Below are 10,803 nucleotides of genomic sequence, written 5' to 3' on the forward strand. Positions count from 1 at the left end.
AGGGAGTGTTTTTATGACTTCTTCAATTTCATTTCTAGTGATCGGTCTGTTCAGTTGGTCTGTTTCTTCTTGATTCAGTTTTGGCAGGCTTTGAGAGCCTAGAAAATTGTCCATTTCTTCCAGATTGTCAAATTTGTTGGCATATAGCTGTTCATAGTATTCGCTTATGGTTTTTTGTATTTCTGCAGTATCTGTTGTGATTTGTCCTTTTTCATTTATAATTTTATGGGTTTGAGTTCTTTCTCTCCTCTTTTTAGTGAGTCTGGCCAGGGGTTTGTCAATTTTTATTTACCTTTTCAAAGAACCAACTCTTCGTTTTATTCATTTTCTCTATTGTGTTTTGAATCTCTGTTTTATTAATTTCTTCTTTGATCTTTCTAATTTCCTTCCTTCTGCTGACTTTAGGTCTTTTTTGTTCTTTTTGTAATGCGTTTAGGTGGAGGGTCAAGTTGTCAATTTGGGATCTTTCTTCTTTTTTGAGAAAGGCCTGTATCACTATAAATTTCCCTCTGAGCACTGCTTTTGCAGCATCCCATAGATTTTGAGAGGTTGTGTCTTCAAAGTCACTTGTTTCAAGGTATTTTTTAATTTCCATCTTGACGTCCTCATTGACCCATTGGCTTTTTAGTAGCATGTTGTTTAGTCTCCACGTAGTAGGTTTTTTCTCATTTCGCTTCCCGTGGTTGATTTCTAATGTCTTGGCGTTGTGGTCAGAGAAGATACTTGAGATAATTTATCTATGCTCCTAAATTTGTTGAGGATAGCTTTGTGTCCCCATATGTGGTCGATTCTTGAGAATGTTCCCATGTGCATTTGAGAAGAATGTGTATTCTGATTTTTTTGGATGTAGTGTCCTGAAGAGATCAATTAAGTCTAACTTCTCTATTGTTTCCTTTAGGATCTCTGTTGCTTTATTGGTTTTCTGCCTAGAGGATCTGTCCATTGGTGTGAGTGGGGTATTAAAGTCTCCTACTATGATTGTATTCCCATCAATTTCTCCCTTTACGTCCGTTAATATTTGTTGTGCGTATCTGGGTGCTCCTGTATTTGGGGCATATATGTTGATGATAGTAATGTCCTCTCCTTGGATGGATCCCTTAATCATTAAATAGTGTCCTTCTTTGTCTTTCTTTATGTCTTTTGTTTGAAAGTCTATTTTGTCTGCAACTCCTACTTTCCTGTCGTGTCTATTGGCATGAAATATTGTTTCCCACCCCTTCACTTTCAATCTATATGTATCCTTTGTCCTAAGGTGACTTTCTTGCAGGCAGCAGATTGAAGGTTTTTCCTTTTTATCCACTCAGCCACTCTGTGTCTTTTGATTGGGGCATTCAGTCCGTTGACATTTAAGGTGATAATTGATAGATGATTACTTATTGCCATTTGAACCTCGTGTTCCAGTTGATTCTATGGTTCTCCATTCTTCCTTTCTTTTATTGGTTGGATGGTCTCCGGTTATTATCTGCTTGAGTGTTTGTTTTTTGTTTGTTTGTTTGTTTGTTTTTCATTTTTTGCGAATGCACTGTTTGGTTTTGGCTTATGGTTGCCCTGTTTTTTAAGTATGCTAACCCCTTCCTATAATTGTGTGTTTCAGCCTGATAGTCCTGTAGGTTCAAACACTTCATTACTATATTAAAATTAAGAAGAGAAACAAACAAACAAACAAACAAAGGGTCTATTTATTTCCAAACATCCCTTGCCCACATTTTATGATTTTGATGACTCTTTTTTTTTTTTATTTTATTTTGTTTGAACCATGTTCATGATTAAATCTGTATGCTGGCTGATTTGAGTGATTACTCTCTGATTGTGATTTCCTCTTTTTTAGTTCTTCCTCTTCTTCTTTTTTTTTTAATGTTTAAAATGAAACCCTATGATCTTAGGAGGCTCTGGCCCCTCCCTCCCTGTGCGTGTGTGGTGGGGAGTTTTCTTCTGAGCCCAAGGGAGTGAGCACAGGCACACACACTCCTGCACAGGGACCTTCAGCAAGGACCTTGGGGTGTGGTCAAAAGAGGAACAGCCATGGGGGAGATAATGAGAGGAAGAGAAATGGGGGTAAAGGCATGACCTACTCGTGACACCCCTCCCACACACTCAGGTCTCATCCCACATGTGCTTGAGGACACCGCTAGAAAGATCTGCTCAAATCCGCCCCACTGTGCAGGTGGGGGTCAGACAGGCCTCCAGACACAGTGAGTCATCCAAGATGGAGACCAGGTGACAAGGAGGAGTTGAAGCTGCTGCAAATCTGTCTCCTCAGTGCCACACACAGACCCTCCCCGAGCGTTGTGCAGAGGGATGTGTGGTGTGACTGGGTGGCATGCAAACTGTGTGGATTTGGTGGAGGGCAATGGGATTGGACCCCATATTCGGCCCCTGGAGCAGCCACCACACATTAGGTGCAAAGATCTTAGGTCTCCACATTCAGGACACTCAGGGACTGTGGCTGCAGGTCTTGTCCTCTGACAGGGCTGGTCTGAGTGTGATGGCATGGACCCCAGGACTGCAGAGCCAGCCTAGGTCACCCCTCCCCAATCCCCAGGGGAAGAAGCGCTTTCCTGGGGAACAACTGAGTCTGAGGAGCTGGGCTCCCAAGGCAGAGAGGACAGAGTGGACGGAATAGGAGGTGGTGGCAGCAGGGTGCTCACAGCGGGGGCCCCACCTGCACTTAGAGCCTGGGTTCTAGGGTTCTGACGTGGCCTCAGCTCTGGTCATGGGTCATGTCACTGAATCTGCAGAGCAAGCCCACAAGGTCGTAGAAATACTGCCCCCAATTACTGCTGACTCCATGTGGTCAGATGTATTATTGACTGAAAATGGATCAAGAAAACGATCCTTTGAAGAGTTTTGACATCAAATATTTGATTCAGATCAGTTGAACATGTGCAAATAATGGTCAGTAGAGAAATCTTACAGGAGTTCCTGTCATGGAGCAGTGGAAACAAATCCAACTAGGAGCCATGAGGTTACAGGTTCAAGCCCTGGCCTGGCTCAGAGGGTTAAGAATCCGGTGTTGCCGTGAGCTGTGGTAGGGTGCAGATGGGGCTCAGATCTGGCGTTGCTGTGGCTGTGGTATAGGCTGGCAGCTCTCGCTCCAGTTCGACTCCTAGCCTGGGAACCTCCATATTGCTGCGGGTGTGGCCCTAAAAAGCACAATAATTTTTAAAAAAAGAAAGAAAGAAAGAAATCCTACAAATGGTGAATTCTAATCATTAATTTGTGATGTAGACAGGAAACCTATCAATTTTTATTAAAAGTTGATCCCTAAGGAACCCTTGCAATTAATTAAAAGGAAAGATGGGTAAACTTTGGTTTACTATGGTGCATTTTCAAAGCAGGGACAAGGAGGTAAAATGATTTATTGAGGTTTCCTTGGAAAATAGTTTCTCAATGCCTCTTCTCACGTACTGGTATGATGCTGATTGCAGTGATGATTAAGCTCAGAAGAAAAAATAGTGAGGAATCCAAGTTCTCTGAGGTCAAGTGACTGGGTCCGAAGAGCAGGCTTAGACTGGAGGCTCAAACTACCAAGACAAAATTGCTTTTGTCACTTTAAATATACTAGATGGATGGCCCATTTAAGTTAATCTTATAGCCCAGGTGTTTGTATGCATATTAGCTTAGGCTGAAGTAGTACTGACCACTCCCCAGATGTCATCAGCTCTCACCCTGCTGCCCCCACAATACGCCACTGGGTGGGAGCTCACTTTGAGGAGCCTCAGTCCTTCCCCTGCTCAGTCGGGAACCTGAAGTGCTCCCATCCTGCTTCTCCTCCGGCCCTAGGACTCATCCCCAACTGCCTCCACCAGCAGAAGGAATGGGAACCTGGAGAGATGCTGTGGGAGGTTATGCTGAGCCAGGTCTGGAAGGACACGCATCCCTTCCTTCCTCTCCTGCTTCATTGACCTGTGGTCTCAAAGGAGGCTGGAAAATCCAGCTGTGCCCCAAGATGGGGACAGAATCTTATGGAAAAATTCACATTGTCAGCAACAGCAAGGAAGTCATCTCCATCTATTGTGTCTTCAAATGTAGAGTGAATATTTACCATGCCACACTCTGGCACAGGCTGGCGGCTACAGCTCCGATTGGACCCCTTGCCTGGGGACCTCCGTATGCCATGGGAGCGGCCCTAGAAAAGACAAAAATATATAAATTTACCATGCCACAAGCACAGTGCTGAGAGCGGCCTGCAAACTGATCAACAGCAAGACTGTGATTGTGAATTGAGGAATGTTGGCTCCACAGGCTGGCAGAATCCTGGGACCCTGCTGCACTCATGCCGTTTCTCATGTGGCCACTAGAGGGCCGTGTTTACCGGCTCATGACAAATACTGCCCCATTCAAAACATCCCCAGGCAGCCTTCATCAGAAAGTGTTTCATAAAGTGACAGGATTTCTTTAATATCTATTCACTTACTTATCTTCTTCAAATGCACTTTTAAGTTAATGAAAATCCACTACAAATAGCAAATATAAGGTGAACCACTGCCTGGAAGGTGTCCCTTGTGACACAAGCACATGGAAAATTATGGGTTCAACCCACCACCTGTGTCCATCTCTGTCCCTTCCTCTCTTCCTCCAACCATCTAGAAACATCTCTTTATGTCAAACATTTTTTGACAATCTATATAGAATAGTTGAGATGTTTTCCAATCTTGTTTTGCTTTGTGTGATATGAGTCTTTGGGTGGCAAGAGGTCTGCCCACTAGACACTGGGTCCACACTCTCTCCTATCCTCAAAGCACTCAGGTTGCTGTCCCTCGGGGAACGTGGCTAAACTCCTGTCTATCCTGAAGGAGCATCAGGTTCAGAATAAGGGAAAATGGTTCTGATAATTGTAAGAGTGAGATAAGGTTATGCTTTTTCTCTTTGTTTGCTTGTTTGCTTTTTAGTGCTGCACCTGTGGCATATGGAGTGTCCCAGGCTACAGCTGCTGGCCTATGCCACAGCCACAACAACTTGGGATGGGAGCCATGTCTGCAGCCTACACCACAGCTGATGGCAACGCTGGATCCTTAACCCATGAGCAAGGCCAGGGATCAACCCAAATCCTCATGGACACTGGTTGGATTCCTTTCCACTGTGTCACTGCGGGAACTCCCCATGTTACACATTTTCAATTCTCACCTTTTTCTTTGTTTCATTTCTTATTTAACGTTTATAAATGCTGTTTGCAGGGGTCCAGCCTCATGTCTCCACACGTGGATGTCACGTTCTCCCAGCACCCTTAGTGGACAAGCCTGGCTTTCCCCCTCGAATGATCTTGCCACTCCTATCAACACTCACTAGTTGACATGTGAGGGTGTGTTTCTGGGTTCTGGATTCACTGCATTGATGTGTAATTCTGTTTTTATGCCAGTGCCCAACTGTCTTGATTTGTCCTTTGCAGTAAGTTTGGAAGTCAGCAAGGGGCCTCCTCTCACATGACTTTTCTCCCAGTTAATATTTGGCTCTTTGGGGGTCTAGTCCATGTAAAGCGAAAGTTAAGAGGCGCTTTTCCATATTTCTGAAGGAACTGCAGTGGGATTGTAAATTGCAATGTGAAGTATGGGGTGTTAGCAGTGAGAAGTCTTCCAATCCATGAAATTGGGATTTGTGTCTTTTAATCTCACAAAGTCTCCTCAGTTTTCATGGTACGAGTCTTTGCCTCCTTTGCGCAGTTTTTTACTAAGTAGTTAATTGGTGACTCTTCTGTTTGGTGCCACTATAAAAAAATTGTTTTCTTCATCTCCTTTTCAGGTACATCTGGTTAGTGTACAGAAAGGCAAATGATTTTCCAGGTGCCTGTATCTGATTACTACGTCTTCTCTGATTCATTTACTAGTTCTAACATTCTTTGTGAGCATTCCTTAGGATTTCTCCATATGTGATTTGTCCTGTGTGAAAAGAGCTAATTCTACTTCCTCCTGTTATAATAGGATGGAAGTGATTTGTTCATTGGTCGATGGATTGATTGATGGATCTTTCCTACCCGCTGTGGCTAAAATGACCAGTACTGTGTTGCACTGAAGTGGTAAAACCCAGCATTCTTACGTGCTTCCTGATGTCAAAAGAAAAGCTGTCAGTCTTTACCACCGAGTGTAATGTTCACGGTAAGTTATGTCATTGAAATTCCCTTCAAACCTAGTTTGTTGAGTGTTGTTTATTCTGAAAGGGTGCGGAAGGTTTTCAGTTGCTTTTACTGCGTCAGTTGAGATGATCGTGTAATGTGGGGCATTACACTGCTGTTTCCTAGGTTGAAGCATTCTTCTAGCTCTCTTTTCAAAATTTCACGTTCATGTATCTCACCACACCCACCTACTGCCTCTGACAACAACAATGAATGATCTGTTCTCCAAAACTACGACTTGGGTTTTTTTTTTTTTTTTTTTTTTTTAGATTCCGTGTATACTTGAGATTATGTGGTGTTTGCCCTTCTCTCTGAGTTACTTCACTTAAAATAATGCCCTCAAGCTCCTTCCAAATTCTTACATGGCAAGATTTCATTCTTTTTTTGCCTGGATGATATTCCATTGTATGTCTATGCCACAATTTCTTTTCTTTAATTTTCAAGTTAAATTTAGTGTATATACATATATGTATATGTACACACACACATATTCTCATTCAGATTCTTTCCCATGCAGGTTATTACAGAATATTGTGTGGTTTCCTTGTGCTATTTCTATTTTACCTACAGTTTTGTAGATATGTTAATTCCAAATGCAAAATACATCCCTCCCCCCCTTTCCCCTTTGTGAACCCAAAGTCCACTTTCAGTCTCTGAATCAGTTACTATTTTGCAAAGAATTTCATTTGTATTATTGTTTTTTTTCCACATATAGGTCATATTATATATTTATCTTTCTCTTGGTATGATAATCTCTAGGTCCATCCATATTGCCGCAAATGGCATCATTTCCTCTTTTATGGCCGAGTAATATTCTGTTACGTGTATATTACACATCTTCTTAGTCCATTGCTCTGTTGGTTGACTTTTAGGCTGCTTCCATGTCTTGGCTATTGTGAAGAGTGATGCAGTGACAGTCAGGGTGCATGTATATTTTCTTATGTTTGTTTGCTTTTTAGGGCCTCACCCACAGCATATGGAAGTTCCCAGGGTAGGGGCCAGCCCACACCACAGCCACATCAAGGCAAGATCTGAGCCACTTCTGTGACCTACACCGCAGTTCACAGCAATGCTGGATTCTTAACCCATGAGTGAGGCCAGGGATTGGACCCACATCCTCATGGATCCTAGTCAGGTCTGTTACCACCGAGCCATACTGGGAACTCCATGTATATTTTCAAACTCTGGTTTTCTCCAAATAGGTGCCTATTAGTGGGATTGCTGCATTCTATGTTTGTTGTATTTTTAAGCTTTGTATGGAATCTCCATTCGGCTCTCCATGTGGCTGCACCAACTTACAATCCCACCAGCAATCTAGGAGGGTTCCCTTTTCTCCACCTCCTCTCCAGCACTTGTAAATTGCAGACATTTTAACAAGGGCCAGTCTGACGGGTGGGAGGTGGTAGGTACCTCATGATAGTTTTGATTTGCATTTCTCTAATAATTTGCGACATTGAACATCTTTTCATAGACCTATTGGTCACCGGTGTAACTTCAGAAAAACAGGATCTGCTCATTTTTCAGTCAGCAATATTTGTTTGTTTGCTATTGAGTTCTATGAGGTTTTGGTATATTTTGGATATTAACCACTTAGCAGACACATGATTTGCAAAAATATTTTCTTCCATTCTAAGGGGGCCTTTCCTTTTCTGGATTGTTTCCTTTGTCAGTGGAAGCTTTTGAGTTTGATGTCGTCTGACTTGTTCCTTTTTGGGGTTTGTTTCCTTTGCTGTTGGAGTCAGATCCAAGGAAATCATCACCGAGACTGAGGTCAAGGAGCTTCCTGCCTATTTCTGTAGGAACCGCATGGTTTCAGGTCTCACATCAAGGCTTTAATCATTTCTGAGTTAAGATTTATGTATGTGCAAGACAGTGGACCGGTTTTCATTCCTTCAAATGTGGCTGTCCAGTTTCCCCATCACCATTTACCAAAGAGTTTCTCTTCTCCCCATGGCATGTAGTTAACCATTTGTCATAAATTAACTGACTGTGTATGCACGAGTTTCTTTCTGGGCTCTGTATTCTGTGGCATTCATTCAAGTGTTTGTTATTATGCCAACATTGTTCTGTTTTGATTACTGGAGCTTGTAATATAGTTTGAAATGATATGCCTCCAGCTTCCTTTGTCCTCCAGATTGCCTTGGCTTTCGGTGTCTTTTGTGATTGTATGCAAATTTTAGGATGATTTGCTTTCTTTCTGTGAACAAAAACTGCCACTGAAATTCTGATAGGGATTGCATTCAATCTGCACATTGCTTTTGGGAGCATGAACGTTTTAAAAGTGTTAATTCTTCCAATCCCTGATGATAGAGTATGTTCCCATTGAGTACTTTCTTCTTCAATGTCTTTCCTCAGTGTCTCCTTGGATGTTATGACCATTGTAATCTGAACTTGTGTCCACATCTGTTGAGACGAAACACCTGACTAGTTGGATGTTCTAATTCAATCGTTCCCTGTGTCCTTGAGAACCAGGTGTCCCACTCAGGAAGAAAGGAGATACAGGTGTAACGGAGAGAGGTGAGTAAACATGTGGACAGTTCTCACTTTAAATTGCATGTATCGGAATTATACTACTCTTTTATCACATATATAAGGTCTAGCTCTTCCTACATGCAAGACCTAGAAACAATGGCCAAACCAGAAGCAAGGAGGATACCTAAAGTTCCAATGTTCATGATGATTAAATAATATTTCGCACTAAAGGAAACCAAGACTTCTTGGAAAATGACTGATTCTAGTGCTGGGAGGACGTATACAAGAAGAGTTTGAACCATCTTGCCAAACCAGACCTCAAAGAAGCACTTGGACTACGAGGGTCACGTCCAAAGGATGGAAGAGTTACCCAGAAGAGGTTCCAGCTGGTGAAAAATGTGACAATCAGACCATAAGTGTATAAAATCATTGCAGTCAAATGAAATCCACCAAATATGGTTTAATGCTTGACTTTATCATGTTTTGTTTTACATTCATCATCTTTGAGGATGATAGGTGAGCAGTTCATTCTCTGGATAATGGAGCGATGAATGAAAAGAATAAAACATCTACCCTGCCTTTCCTCTATGAACTGTTCCAGCAGGTGACCAAATGAGAGATGAAGGAAAGTGGTTTTGTTTTCTGATCAAATTAATCCAGCTGATACATGAAAAAGAAATGATGGCATTAGAGTATCATCATTTTCCCTCTCAAATGCATCGGTGAGAAGGATTGAACATCATCTTTCCTGACATCTCAAAAAAAGGCAGCTAGCCTGACATGTGTGTCCTGTGAAGAAAGAGCAGTGCCTAGAGTCTCATCAACAGTCTTGATCCTGAGGCGGATCAAGCCTCTGAATACAGTTGAACATCTGCAGGAAATGTGGAGCACAGAGGGATGTGTTGATCTGCCTCCTGGGAACACAGTCTGCAGAATCCATACTGCAGAGTTCCCCAAGGAAAGAGCTCAGCTTCTTCCCTGGAGGCATGTCAGATGAGAGGGATGGAGAAGGACCTTAGAGACTAAAAGAATTGGGCAAATACCAAAGATGGCAAGCATCATCTAGAGGGTCTAGAGGCACAGGAGGGTGATAGACACTACAAAGAAACCTAAGGAGAGTAATGAGTATGGAGATGAGGACAGTGAGAACTTTGGGAAGGAGGGAGGTGGTAGTGATTGGGAGGGGACACAGGGAGGGTCTTCTATGGTAGATGAAAGTACAAATTCTTATCCTTTATGGTGGTCACAAGGCTGCTCTTTACTGAGGTAGAGTTGATTTATAACATTATGGTAGTTTCAAGTGTACGACATAGTGACTCAAAATTTTGTAGATTATACTCCATTGAAAGGTATTTAAAATACTGGCTATTTTCCCTGTGTTGTACAGTGTATCCTTGTCGCTGGATGATTTATCTACTTGTTTAAGTATTTATTTAAAATCTCAAAATATTGACGCTGAATGAATACAGCCAGATACAGAAAGAGGTCCCTCATATAAAATGCAATGTTCTCTCTAGTGGAAGAAAACAGATCAGTGGCTGCCGGGGGATGGGAGGGAGGGAGGTGTGGATTATCAAGGGGCATGAGGAAATCTGGGGAGTGTTGTGTTTATTTTTGTCTTAAGTGGACTGAGGCTTTTCTGTGTATATACATACAACAAAACCCAATGAACTGTCCTCTTTAGAACTGTGGAGTCTTTGGACCTCATGTGCACATCCATGAAGCTGTGACTAAAGCAGCACAGTGTGGTGTGTCCCAGTCCTTTGGAAGCCATGTGTCTCAGGCTTTGTTGATGCTAAGAAGGCCCTGGTGCTATGGAAAGTCCAGACTCCTGTTCTTGCTCTGAGTCTCCATGAGCGCCAGGTAAACTGTGTTTCCAACAAGGGTCCCAGGAATTCTCCTGCTCAGGGAGGTTGGGCAACCCTGGTGTGAGGTGGGTGGGAGCTGACGAGCAGCCTTTCCTCATCGTGACCAAACCATCCTCAGGTGAAACCAAATGAAACCTCCACCATCCACAGCCAGGGGAAAACGAATATATGATCTCCTGGGGTTTCACCAAGTGCCTGAATCTTGAGTACCATAGAACAAGGGGGTATCATCAGTGTCTCCTTGAAGGAGCTTCCGCAGCCCCCAGCATCTTAGATCATTGGATTGATGGGGAGAAAGCCCAGTGGATGGCGGAAATGGTCTCCATAGAAACCCTGGTACTGCAGTTACCCAAT

The sequence above is a fragment of the Sus scrofa genome, chromosome 14 (assembly GCF_054392235.1).
Source record: "Sus scrofa isolate SSC_HxYL_T2T_F1_AM1 chromosome 14, Sscrofa_HxYL_maternal_Yorkshire_Landrace_v2.0, whole genome shotgun sequence".
In the NCBI taxonomy this organism is placed as follows: domain Eukaryota; kingdom Metazoa; phylum Chordata; class Mammalia; order Artiodactyla; family Suidae; genus Sus; species Sus scrofa.